This window comes from Schistocerca nitens, chromosome 1 (assembly GCF_023898315.1).
Source record: "Schistocerca nitens isolate TAMUIC-IGC-003100 chromosome 1, iqSchNite1.1, whole genome shotgun sequence".
Taxonomy (NCBI): Eukaryota; Metazoa; Arthropoda; class Insecta; order Orthoptera; family Acrididae; genus Schistocerca; species Schistocerca nitens.
In genome coordinates, this window is record NC_064614.1 from 212466890 (window position 1) to 212479177 (window position 12288).

The window sequence follows — 12288 nt, forward strand, 5'->3', positions numbered from 1 at the left end:
AGCTTTCATATCAGAGTACCATTTACAACCTACCTCCCCAATTATTTGCTGGATGTATTCCAGTCACTGTCTTCCCCTATAGTTTTTACCCTCTACAGCTCCATCTTGTACCACAGAAGTTATTCCCTGATGTCTTAACAGGTGTCCCTTGTTATCCTCAGTATATTCAATATATTCCTTTCCCTGTCGATTCTGCGGGGAGTTCATAATTCCTTACTTTACCAGTCAACCGATTTTTCAACATACTTCTGTAGCATCACATCTCAAACGCTTTGACTTCCTTCTGTTCTGCTTTCTCACACTCCATATTTGACACTCACACAATACTGTGCTCCAAAAATATATTCTCAGAAATTTCTTCGTCAAATTAAGGCCTTTGTTTGATACTAGAAGATGACTCTTTGACAGGAATAAGCTGTTTTTTAGTGATAGTCTGCTCTGTATGTCCTCTTTGCTCCGTCCGTCATGGGTTACTGTGCTACCTAGGTAATAGAATTCCTTAGCTTCATCTACTTCGTGATACCTAATTCTGATGTTAACTTTTTTGCTGTTGTCGTTTCTGCTACTTCACATTACTTCTGTCTTTCTTCGATATAGTCTCAATCCATATTCTCTATCTATTTTGCTGTTCATTCTGGATTATTTGTTTATTTACTTACGCGTCTACTTCCCTAGGACTAAATTGAGGAGCAAATCTCTAAAGTCATCGAACGTGTCAATACATGAAATTACAACGTAAAAGTAATAACAGGTAAAATAAAATATTTATAAATTTAAAAAAAAGTCAAGCCATAAGTTTAAGTAAACGCAATCAAAAATATAACGTAAGAATTAGCCTAATTTTTCAAGGGACGCCTCAGCAAAACAGGAGTGACTTATGAGGAAACTCTTCAGTTTCGATATGAAAGCCCGTGGATTACTGCTAAGATTTTTGGAAGAGCGATCCTAATGCAGATTGGATTTCAGCCGAGTGTTAACTGAGTGAAAGCTGCTAATTCTTAGGAATAAGCTTGTTAACAAGAAACGTCAATAATGAATAAGTAGAGAGGCCAATGTCAAACTACCCAGACTAGTGAACAGCGGTCGACAAGAGGTTCGTGAACTTACACCACTTATTTCCCGAACTGCCCGTTTCTGAGCCAAAAAACATCCTTTTAGAATGGGAAGAGTTACCCCAAAATATAATACCATACGACATAAGCGCATGAAAATAAGCAAAGTAGATTAATATTCGTGTCGAACGATCACTTACTTCAGATACCGTTCGAGTAATAAAAATGGCAGCATTAAGTCTTTGAACAAGATCCTGAACGTAGTTTACTATCTACCTGAACACCTAGAAATTTGAACTGTTCAGTTTCACTGATCATATGCCCATTCTGTGAAATTAAAACGTCGGGTTTTGTTGAATTTTGTGTTAGAAACTGTAAAAACTGAGTCTTACTGTGATTTAGCGTTAGTTTATTTTCTACAAGCCACGAACTTATGTCTTGAACTGCACTATTTGAAACAGAGCCAATATTCCACACAACATCCTTTACTACCAAGCCAATGTCATCAGCAAACAGAAATATTTCAGAATTCGTAATACTTGAGGGCATATCATTTACATAAGTAAGGACCAGGAGTGGCTCCAACACTGAGCCCTAGGGCATCCCCCACTTGACTGTATCCCACTGAGACGCCGCATCACAGTCATTCTCAACACTGTGAATAATGGACCTTTTGCTGTCTGTTACTAAAGTAAGAGGTGAACCGATTGTGAGCTACTCCCCGTATTCGTAATGGTCCAACTTCTGCAGCAATATTTTGTGATCAACACAATCTAACGCCTTAGTTAAATCAAAAAAATATCCTTAATGTTCGAAACCTTTTGTTTAATCCATCCAGTACCTCACTGAGAAAAGAGAATATAGCATTTACAATTGTCAAATGATCTCTAAAGCCGAACTGTACATTTGACAGCAAATTATATGTCATAAAATGATCAACAACCTTTTCAATAACCTTAGCATTGAAATAGATCTAAAGTTGTCTACATTATCCCTTCCTCTCTTTTTATAAATCGGCTTTACCAGTACTTTAAACGTTCAGGAAACTAACCATTCTTAAAGGAAAAATTACAAATATGGGTAAGAACAGGGTTAATATATGCAGCACAGTACTTTAATATTCTGATAGTCACTCCATCATATCCATGAGAGTCCTTAGTCTTCAGTGATTTAATTATTGACTCAGTCCCCAATTGTCAGTTTCACAGGGGAGTATATCAGGCATCAGTCTCGTTAAGGCATTTTCCAAGAGAGTTATATGATTCCCCTAGAAACTAAGTTTTTATTTAATTCACCAGCAATGCTCAGAAAATGATTTCTAAATGCTGAACATATATCTGGTTATCATTAACAGAAATATTTTTATTACGAACTGAATTTCTATCGTCGACCTTGTGCTGCTGACCAGACACTAACTTCACAACTGACTAATTCTTTTAATTTTGTCCTGTAAATTTGCTATTCTATTTGCGAACCACATACTCTTTCCCTTCCTAATAACATTTTAAGCACCTTACAGTAATAGTTGTATTGGGCTACTGTAGCTTGATTGTGGCGACTTCTAACAATTTGATATACTTCCCGCTTTGTTCTACGTGACATCCTTATCCCATTAGTCAGCCACCCAAGCTACCTCTTACTGCTAATACTCCGTTCAGAACTTTCTTGTGGAAAATAACTCTCAAAAAGCATTATAAATGTGTTAAGGAAAGCATTATCGGCACTATAAGCATCCTGCCACTCACTTTTGTTCCTTAACGAGGTTTAAAAAAACTCTCTATTGCCGTTGGCTTAGCTTTCCTACATAGTTTGTAATTATGACATTTTTTTGAGTATAAAAGCCTTTTAGTGTTAAAATTTGTGCATCACAGTCTGAAAGACCATTCATCCTTTTGCTAACAGAATGACTATCTTGTAATGAAGAATGAACAGAAATACTGTCTGTGCCATCCTAGCTGGAAAAAACACAGACTGCATCAGGTCATATGAGTTTAGGAGATCTACCAATATTCTTTTTCTTGCAAAAAACAGATCCCGTAATTCTGATACACTTCCATAGGGATACCAATGTCGTCAGGAAATCGGATCATTGATATCCTTTCACCCTGAATTTTTATCCCGCACTTGAATCTTTCTTCTACTCATGTCATTGCTTCTTCGGTGTACAAACTTAACGGTAGAGGTGAAGGACTACATTCCTACTTTGTATCCTTTTTAATCCGAGCACATCATCTTCTTGATCTTCCAGTCTTATTGTTTCGTCTTGGTTCTTGTACGTATGGTAGATTACCATCTTTACCTATAGCTTACCACTACTTTTCTCATAATTTAGAAAAGTTTACAACATTTGAAATGGTCGGTCGCTTTTCCCACATCGACAAATCCAATAACAATGTATTTATTTATCTTCAGTCCTGCTTTCATTATCATCTGGAACGTCAGAACTGTCTCTCTGGTGCCTTCACCTTTCCTAAAGCCAACTGACCGCCAACTAAATGATCCTCAATTTTCTTTCCCATTCTTCTCTGTGTAATCCTAGTCAGGATCCTTGATGCGTGAGCTGTTAAGCTGATTGTGCGGTAATTCTCGTACTCGTTGGCTCTGGCTGTCTTCGAAATGCGTGGATGATGCTTTTCCCAAAGTCACTGATATGTTCTACAGCTTGAATAGTCGTTTTACTGCCACAAGATTTTAGAAATTCTGGTGGAATGTTATGAATTCCTTTTGGCTTACTGGATCTTAAGTCTTCCAAAGCTCTTCTAAATTCTGATTCTATTACAGGATCCCCCATCTCTCTTGCCTGACTCTTGTTTCGTTTTCTATCAGGTCATCAGACAAGTCTTCGCCCTCACAGAGAACTTGAATGTACTGTACCCAGCTGTCCGCTCTCTCCTCTGAATTTAACAGTGGAATTCTCATTGCTCTCTTACCGTTACCACCCTTGCTCTTAGTTTGACCGAAGTTTGTTTAGACATTTCTGTATGCTGACTCAGTCCTTCAGACAATCATTTCTTTTTCGACTTCTTCGCATTTTTCATGAAGTTGTTTCCCCTTACCTTCCCTAAACTTCCTGTTTATTTCACTCCTAAATAACATGTATTTCTGTTTTTCTGAATTTCCCAATTTCCCGGAACGTTTTTGTACTTCCTTCTTACGTCGACGAGCTGAACTATCAGTTGTTTACCCATGTCTTCCTTGCAGTTACATTCTTTGTACATATAGTTTTCTTTCAAGCTTCTGTGATTGCCTATTTTAGCAATGACTATTCCTCTTCTACCGAAATGTCTACTGAGCTATTAACTATCGCATTTTCTATAGCCTCAGAGAACTTCAGGCATACCTCTTCATCCCTTAGTACTTCCGTATCCCACTTCTTTGCGCACTGATTATTCCTGACTAGTCCCTTAAACTTCACCCTTCTCTTCATCATTACTAGATATTGTGATCTGAGTTTATATCTGCTCCTCACCTCACAATCCAATATTTGATTGGGACCGATGACCAAGACGTTTGGTCCATCCCCCCCCCCCCTTTAAACCAACCAACCGACCAACGAATACTTGATTTGGGAATCTTCCCGTAATCCCCTTCCATTTTCAAATCTACCTCCTCCTGTTGTGATTCTTGAACTGAGTATTCGCTATCACCACCTGAAATTTGTTGCAGAACTCAATTAGTCCTTCACTCCTCTCATTGCTGCAACCAAGGCCATACTCTCCCATAAACCTTTCTTCTACTCCCTCCCCTACAATCACATTCCAACACGCCATGAATATTATTTCCTCATTTCCCTTTGTGTACTGAATCACCCATTCAATATCCTCACATTCTTTCTCTCTCTCTTCATCGTCTGCTTACGATGTCGACATGTATACCTGAACTATTGTAGTCAGTATTGGTTTGCTGTCAGTTATGATGAGAACCATCCTATCACCTAATTGTTAACAGTAACTCGCTCTCTCAGCTCCCTTCCTATTCATAACGAATCCAACTCCCTTTATACCGTTTTCGTCTGCTGTTGATATTATCCTATACTCATCTGCCCAGAAATTCTGGTCTTGTTTCCATTTTACCCTATACCCCCACTATATTTACACTGAGCATTTACATTTTTTTTTCAAGGTTCCGACGTTCCACGCCTCGAATCGTAGAAAGTTATCCTTTTGTTGGTTATTCGATCTGAGGTTGGTATCGGAGCAAAGTAAAATCAGTGAATAAAACCATTATTTACAAGTACTATATTAAATGGACGACCTGTTGCTGATTTGTACAGTACAGTTCGACTGACGGGCGATAGACATGATGACTGAAATAATCTAACGATTTTATAGAAACGTGTGACCAAGATCCACTGTTTTTGAGGTGCATAGCCGCCGGAGGGTGAGACTTGGTGAGCTAATGAAAGAACATGATCCACATCCAGGTGCGTTTATTGTTTACATGGAAAATCTCTGCGCGCTGTGCTAGTGGTTAGGGGAGCTATTTATGAAGAAATGAAGCTTTTGTATTCCGTTTCTGACAGGTGTCTGTTAACTAGCTGTAAATTGTCACGTTTCAAGTGACAAGTGGTTTTCTGTCCCGTTAACCTTTTCTCCCAGTGTTAAAATCCATGGTTCAGAGTCTGTTATCCTCCTGTCCCTCACGAGGACGACTTCATTCGACAGTAGTCACTCACTGCAAATACTGACACACTGCGATGCGGGGAGCCCGAAGCATGCTTAACTTAAAATATGATGTATCACATTCACCTGGTCCTCACTAAGTGGCAGATAATTAGTTACACGTTCCATGAATTTTGTAAATGGTCGCTGTGCGAAGAAATGTATTTTTTACTCATGAGATAATAGACATTTAGTGCTCACGATGCCTGTAATGCTGGATTTCATCATTTCATTTTGTAGGAATAGGACGAAAGAAACGTAAGTAGCAGATACGCAAATAGCGAAATCCTTAAAATCAAAATTGGTGATGGCAAAGTTAAGGTATTCTTCTATCTTGTACGCAAAGAGCCAATGACTGACGAAGCAGTGAAGACGTAACAGCTAGGTTAGTACAGGCAAAGACGGGACTCTTGGCCAAGGGGAGTCAGCTAGTATCCAATATAGGCCTTAAATTGAAGAAAATTTTCTGATCATACACTTTTAGAGCACAGCATTGTATGGTAGTGAATCATTGGCTGTGGCAAATCCAGAACAAGAAAGATCAGAATCATTTCAGAGGACGTTCTCCGCAGAATTAGCGAAGAAAGAAACATATGGAATACACTGACAAGAGGAGGGTAAAATCTATTGAGGAAGACAGAGATTGGATGACATACAACAGAGATCTGAAGACGTGATGTTGGCACAGGAAGGAATTGGTGGTGCGCAGCCAGTCAGTTTCCAATCAGGAAACGGATGACTCAAGGTTAAAAAAAAAGCACTGACTTCGTCTACCTCGCTCACGATAGAGGTTTTAATGAGGATGCTGAAAAATGCCTGGCTGTTAGGATTATGTCAAAAGTAGTACGAAATACTGCTGTTTTAATCACATAGACTTACACGAGAGAATAAAGTTTTCAGTTCGAAAATTTGGATAATCATCGTTTTGTTTACGTTTATTCATCTGAGTCGTTGCTGCACTGATGCAGTTAGTGACTGCAGAGTCATCTAAAGGATAATGGACATAATGTGATGTGCTGATCTAATTTTTTTCTTGCATTTGTGCAAGTGGAGTAGTGAAGATGTTCTTTTCATGAATGTGAGTCGTATCTATGAACTCATCCTCTCCAGGTTCAGATGGACACTTTCTTCGACTGGTCTGCACCAGGACCAGACGACTTCAGCACAAAAGCGTAGCTTATATACTTTAAGGAGAACCTCGGTGCATATTTTTTTTGACTTAGATAGGTCAGAGCTTAAAAGAAAAAGGGAGGCCGAAAATCAGATAAAGTTCGAAAAAGAGATATTTGAAGAAATTGTATAATATAAAGTTAGAAAACAGCTGTTTTTAATATTACATGATGCCTGGTGATGGTCTGAGAACTGAAACTGGTCGTAGTAACGAAGTATTCATTATCAATTCTTCGTGGTGGAACTATGATATTTTCAAATTAAAATGAGCCTGTGGGGCTCCATCTTAACATGATATATTGAAAAATAGGTCTGATGTGTTAGCTTGGACATGGGGTTGGGGGAAGGGGGGAGGAGGTGAGAGAAGAGCATCGTCCAGATGTAGTGAAACCGTAAATGCAAGAAACTAGTGTGAAGAATGTTTGATGTGAAACGTGGCTCCTTTCGCCAAGTTTCATCGCTTAGCAGAAATTGATATTCCAATACGTAGTGAGTTCGAAAGATGCTTGAATGTGTCTTTTGACGGTATGCCTTGTGCGACTGTCTTTGGGCTTACGCCTTTGAGGGAGAGTGTAACGTCTCCCGGGGTTATGCAGAACGGCGGTCAGTCGGAGTTTGGCCTTTAAATGTCTGAATGGCCCGATTTTTCCTTCACAGTCTGAATGAAACGTCCTGCACTGGTTGGCAAATGATTTTATTGAAACTCAAGACCAGTTTTGCGTCAACTGAAGGCGCATCCTCAGGTAATAGAGATTCTGTTTAACAACTCATTTCGGAATGGTAACTGCCTTACAGCCACTCAGATCATTCACGTACAGTTACAAAAACAAGTGGACTAATAGCGTATCCCGTAGTTACAACTGGACGTGAATGATGGTGAATGGCTCTAAGGCAGTTACCATTCCGATATGAGTTGCTTAATGGAATCTCTATCATGTGACGATGGGTCTTCATTTGAAGCGAAACCCGTCGTGACTTTCAATGAAAATATTTTACAGCCTGTGAGAACAGTTCCATTCAAAATGTGGAAATTTAGCTGCAATTTACCGAAATGTAAAACAACATGCTCAAGATTTTTCCTTTAGCATTGGCGGTGGAATTTCAGAACAGAGTAGACTCAGAACGAAATGGAGCGGCATGTTGTTTTAATTGGTGAAATCACACGATGCTTTTGTTTGGGAACGCATTGCTATTATAATTTCCTGGATTTTCATTGTGTTTCCGATTTTCTTTGAAACGTGGTAAATTTATTCATTTTACTGACGGCTCGCAGAAACCAGAACTCGGTGTTTTGCCAGTGCGGGATAAGTTTCGTGCCCGGCTAATTTACTAGACCACCTTTTACGTCTTACCTATTCGTAAATTGTCATGGACTAAGTAAAGGACGACTAAAACCACTCAAATACAGCTGTGAATGATTTTCTCGCGATTTATTCCCGTTTCCACAGCTTGGCATATAAGCGTACAAAAAGATGTGCCATGCGGATGATAATATGTAACTGTAATTTCCGCCTTGGATATCTTGTGCTATTACCTGCGTATCTATGTGGCCGAAAATAGCCACCACATCTTCCATCATAGTTTCCTATCTGACGCTTAAGTAGCATCCCTCAGGCTGGAAATAAGTAATTTACTTATTTTAGTATGTTTTGGTAGAGCATTATCTTCAAATGTTGAGAAATACGTATTGTCACCTGCCTGTCTTTGTGTATCTGAAACCCAAGTGTACGAACGTTGGCACTGTAATATCGTTCCCCTGTACACTAAAGTATGAAGCATAACGCTTGTTCTTACCTATTACTATACTGCTAATGGTTTTTCCTATTATTTCGATGAGTTTTGGTTCAAAAATCGTTCAAATGACTCTGAGCACTATGGGACTTAACATCTGATGTCATCAGTCCCCTATAACGTAGAACTACTTAAACCTAACTAACCTAAGGACGTCACACACATCTATGCCCGAGGCAGGATTCGAACCTGCTACCGTAGCGGTCGCGCGGTTCCAGACTGAAGCGCCTAGGACCGCTTGGTCACTACGGCCGGCGATGAGTTTTGGCCCGGCTAGTTTACTAGTCCACCTTCTACGTCTTACCTATTTGTAAATTGTCATGGACTGAGTACAGGACGACTAAAAGCACTCAAATCCATCTCTGAATGATTTTCTCGCGATTTATTCCCGTTTGCACCGCTTGTCATCTACCCCATGGTTCCATAATCCTACTAAAGGATGTGCCATGCATATGATAATATTTAGCTGTAATTTCCTCCTCGGATGTCTTGTGCTAGTACCTGAGTATTTACGTATGCTGATTATCTCTAATTTACGCCAACGAGCAATGGATTCAGAATCAAATAACCTCTTTCCACATGCTGAAATAACAAACATGTAACTAGCAGTCAGTGGTGCATCCTCTTTTATGTGTTTTTCAACGTATTTATGTACGTTTGCATATTATACAGACTGCACATGCAGGTGCTTTACACGTATGATTCGTATTAGAATGAATGCAATAATATTATTATGTATTCTCAGACACAAGTAGTACATATTCGTAGTCACAACCTCATCATTGAAGGCTATTCCAACTAGCAGTTTGTTAACATTAAAACGGTGATTTTACAGTGGTCCTATAAGAATCCTGAGTATTTGCATGTTTGAGTGAGTTAAAGTGTTTAATCGAAATCATGTATTATTAAAAAAACTGTAACTGCCGTAGTTATCTTCGTTCTGATCCTATGGAAAGTACATTAATTTTTTCATCTCTGTAAATATTGTAGAACAAGAGCTGCAATACTTTTTTCATATAGTGTCATGGTCTACTGTTGTCAGAAGCGACAGTAGACATTTGCTGGTTGCGTAGCGTTGGAAAAAACCAGAGCGTTCCCATCGCCTCCTAAAAGCGCTGCCTCGCTCACTGCTACTCGTTTGTTACCTTGCCGTAGCCTCGCCTTCGATCTCCGCACAAAACCACGAGCTCTCCACACAGCCACCAATGTTTTCTGGCAAGCAGAGCCTTGTCTTGTGACAATGTACTATAGGACCATTAAGACCGATACTGGGCATATCTGTGAACTAAAACAACAAGCAGAAAAAGTTGGACTCTAGTTTGCTTCTAAAAATTGGAAAAAATGACTAATATCGAAGTTGGTCTCTCATAATCTGAACTGTAAACAGTAAGATAGAGCTGTCAGCTTTAAATTCTCAGAAAAATTTTAAAACTGTAATCTATCGAAAGACGTGCCATTTGAAGAGGGGAGTGTCGGGGGAGAAGGATCACTCTCCACCCCCCCCCCTCCCTCCACCCCTCCCAGTAACATAGGACCAGAGCTGAAAAAGCCCAGTCTTCGTTATCCAGACTGCGACTTAGACTAACTCAGTTATTTGAACATAAACCATAGTTCATGAGCTATTTCAATCGAGAGTTGTGTGTAAGAGGGAGAGGGCAGATTGGCATGAAAAAAGTGTTTCGCTACCTGGGCCTAGGTTAGAATGAAGTAGCTGGTATTTGACTCTCACAGCCAGGAAGTCTATTACAGTTTTTGACTTCATTCGAGTGAAACACTGTAGGCGAGTAATGGTTTCTGGTTCGTTCCGCAGCTCTTTTGCGTGCCCCAATGAGACAGAATTTCCTCAGATGCAAGAATAAAATGCATGTATGTCATGAGTATGAAAAGTGACTGCAACGATTTTCAGTGGCTGGTAACTGATGCAAAGGCTCTTGAAATAAGTGTCTCCCGGAGTTAGTATCTGGGGTGAATGGAACATGGTCTTTAATTTAGCGAAGCTATTGTCGCACGAAACAGTGTGGTATCTTAAGGACCCTGGAAAATCCAGGTAGCACTTTACGTCTGGGCTTCCATGGTCAAAGTACATAGAATAAAATCTTTTCGCATTATGTTTTGCGGTGCGGGATTAGCCGAGCGGTCTGGCGCGCTGCAGTCATACACTGTGCGGCTGGTCCCGGCAGAGGTTCGAGTCCTCCCTCGAGCATGGGTGTGTGTGTTTGTCCTTAGGATAATTTAGGTTAAGTAGTGTGTGAGCTTAGGGACTGATGACCTTAGCAGTTAAGTCCCATAAGATTTCACACACACACACACACACACACATTATGTGTTACAGAGACGCTTCGGGAACTCAAATGGGAATCCCTGGAGGGAAACCGTATTGAGAAAATTTAGTGAACCGGCATTTGAAGCTGACTGGCGAACGATTCTGCTGGCGCCCACATACATCTCGCGTAAGGACCACGAAGATACGAGAAGTTAGCGCTCATATGGATGGGTACAGACAGTCGTTTTTCCCTCGCTCTATTTGCGATTGGAACAGGAGGGGAAATGACAAGTAGTGGTACAGGGTACCCCCACTATGCACCTTATTGTGGCTCGCTGAGTGTCTAGGTATATGTAGACGTAGATGTAGATGTAGCACTGTCGTTGTTCACCGCCTGTGACGTTGTCACTCCGTCCTGCACGCACACGTTACAAGAAGTTCTGTTGGTGGGCAGATATGTGTGGGTACCTCTGAGGAACCTCTCCATCTGAATACCTCTCAGACACAGAACCAACCCCCCCCCCCCCCACTCCTCCCATTATACATGTATGTAATCAATAAGGAAATCAAAGGAAATATGTCTAACAAATGGCATTCAATATCATTTTTACTTACAGAAGACATGAATGACATCGAACATAAATCAGCATACAACATCTATTACATTCATGCTTGTGTCTCATAAAATGAAGAGTACTGATATACAGCTGACGAGGTAAATTGACTCTGACTCTGACTTTAATACCAGATAATGCTATCTGACTGATGTGATTGAGAGTGGTTGTGAACTGCTGCTGAAACCTACCACAGTATTCTAATAGTGAACAGTAACTGCTTCTGCTCCAAGAGCACGCTGCAGTGGTGAAATCCACAGTAGATGTGCCTAACGCCGGTGCTGCAATATGCTGATTATACGCATATAGCAATTTCGTATGTGGTGACCACTGCGCCTCTGTGTCAGGCCGAATGATGGCCTTCTGTTTTCTTATCCATGACCACCTTTGCGCCCAGACATCGAATCGAAGAGCGATCTCTCGTTGATCGTGGGCACCGTGTGAAAAACCAACTCTTCCCTTTACGGCAGTGAATCGAATCGGCTTCCCGACTACAGTGAGAGCCTCAAGGCACAGACAGAATCCTCCCTGCCGGCCGCTGTGACCGAGGGTTCTAGGCACTTCAGTTCGGAACCACGCTGCTGCTACGGTCGCAGGTTCGAATCCTGCCTCGGGCATGGATGTGCGTGATGTGCTTAGGTTACTTAAGTTTAGGTAGTTCTAAGTCTAGGGGACTGATGACCTCAGATGTTAAGTCCCAAAGTGCTTAGAGCCATTTGAACCTTTTTTTTAATCCT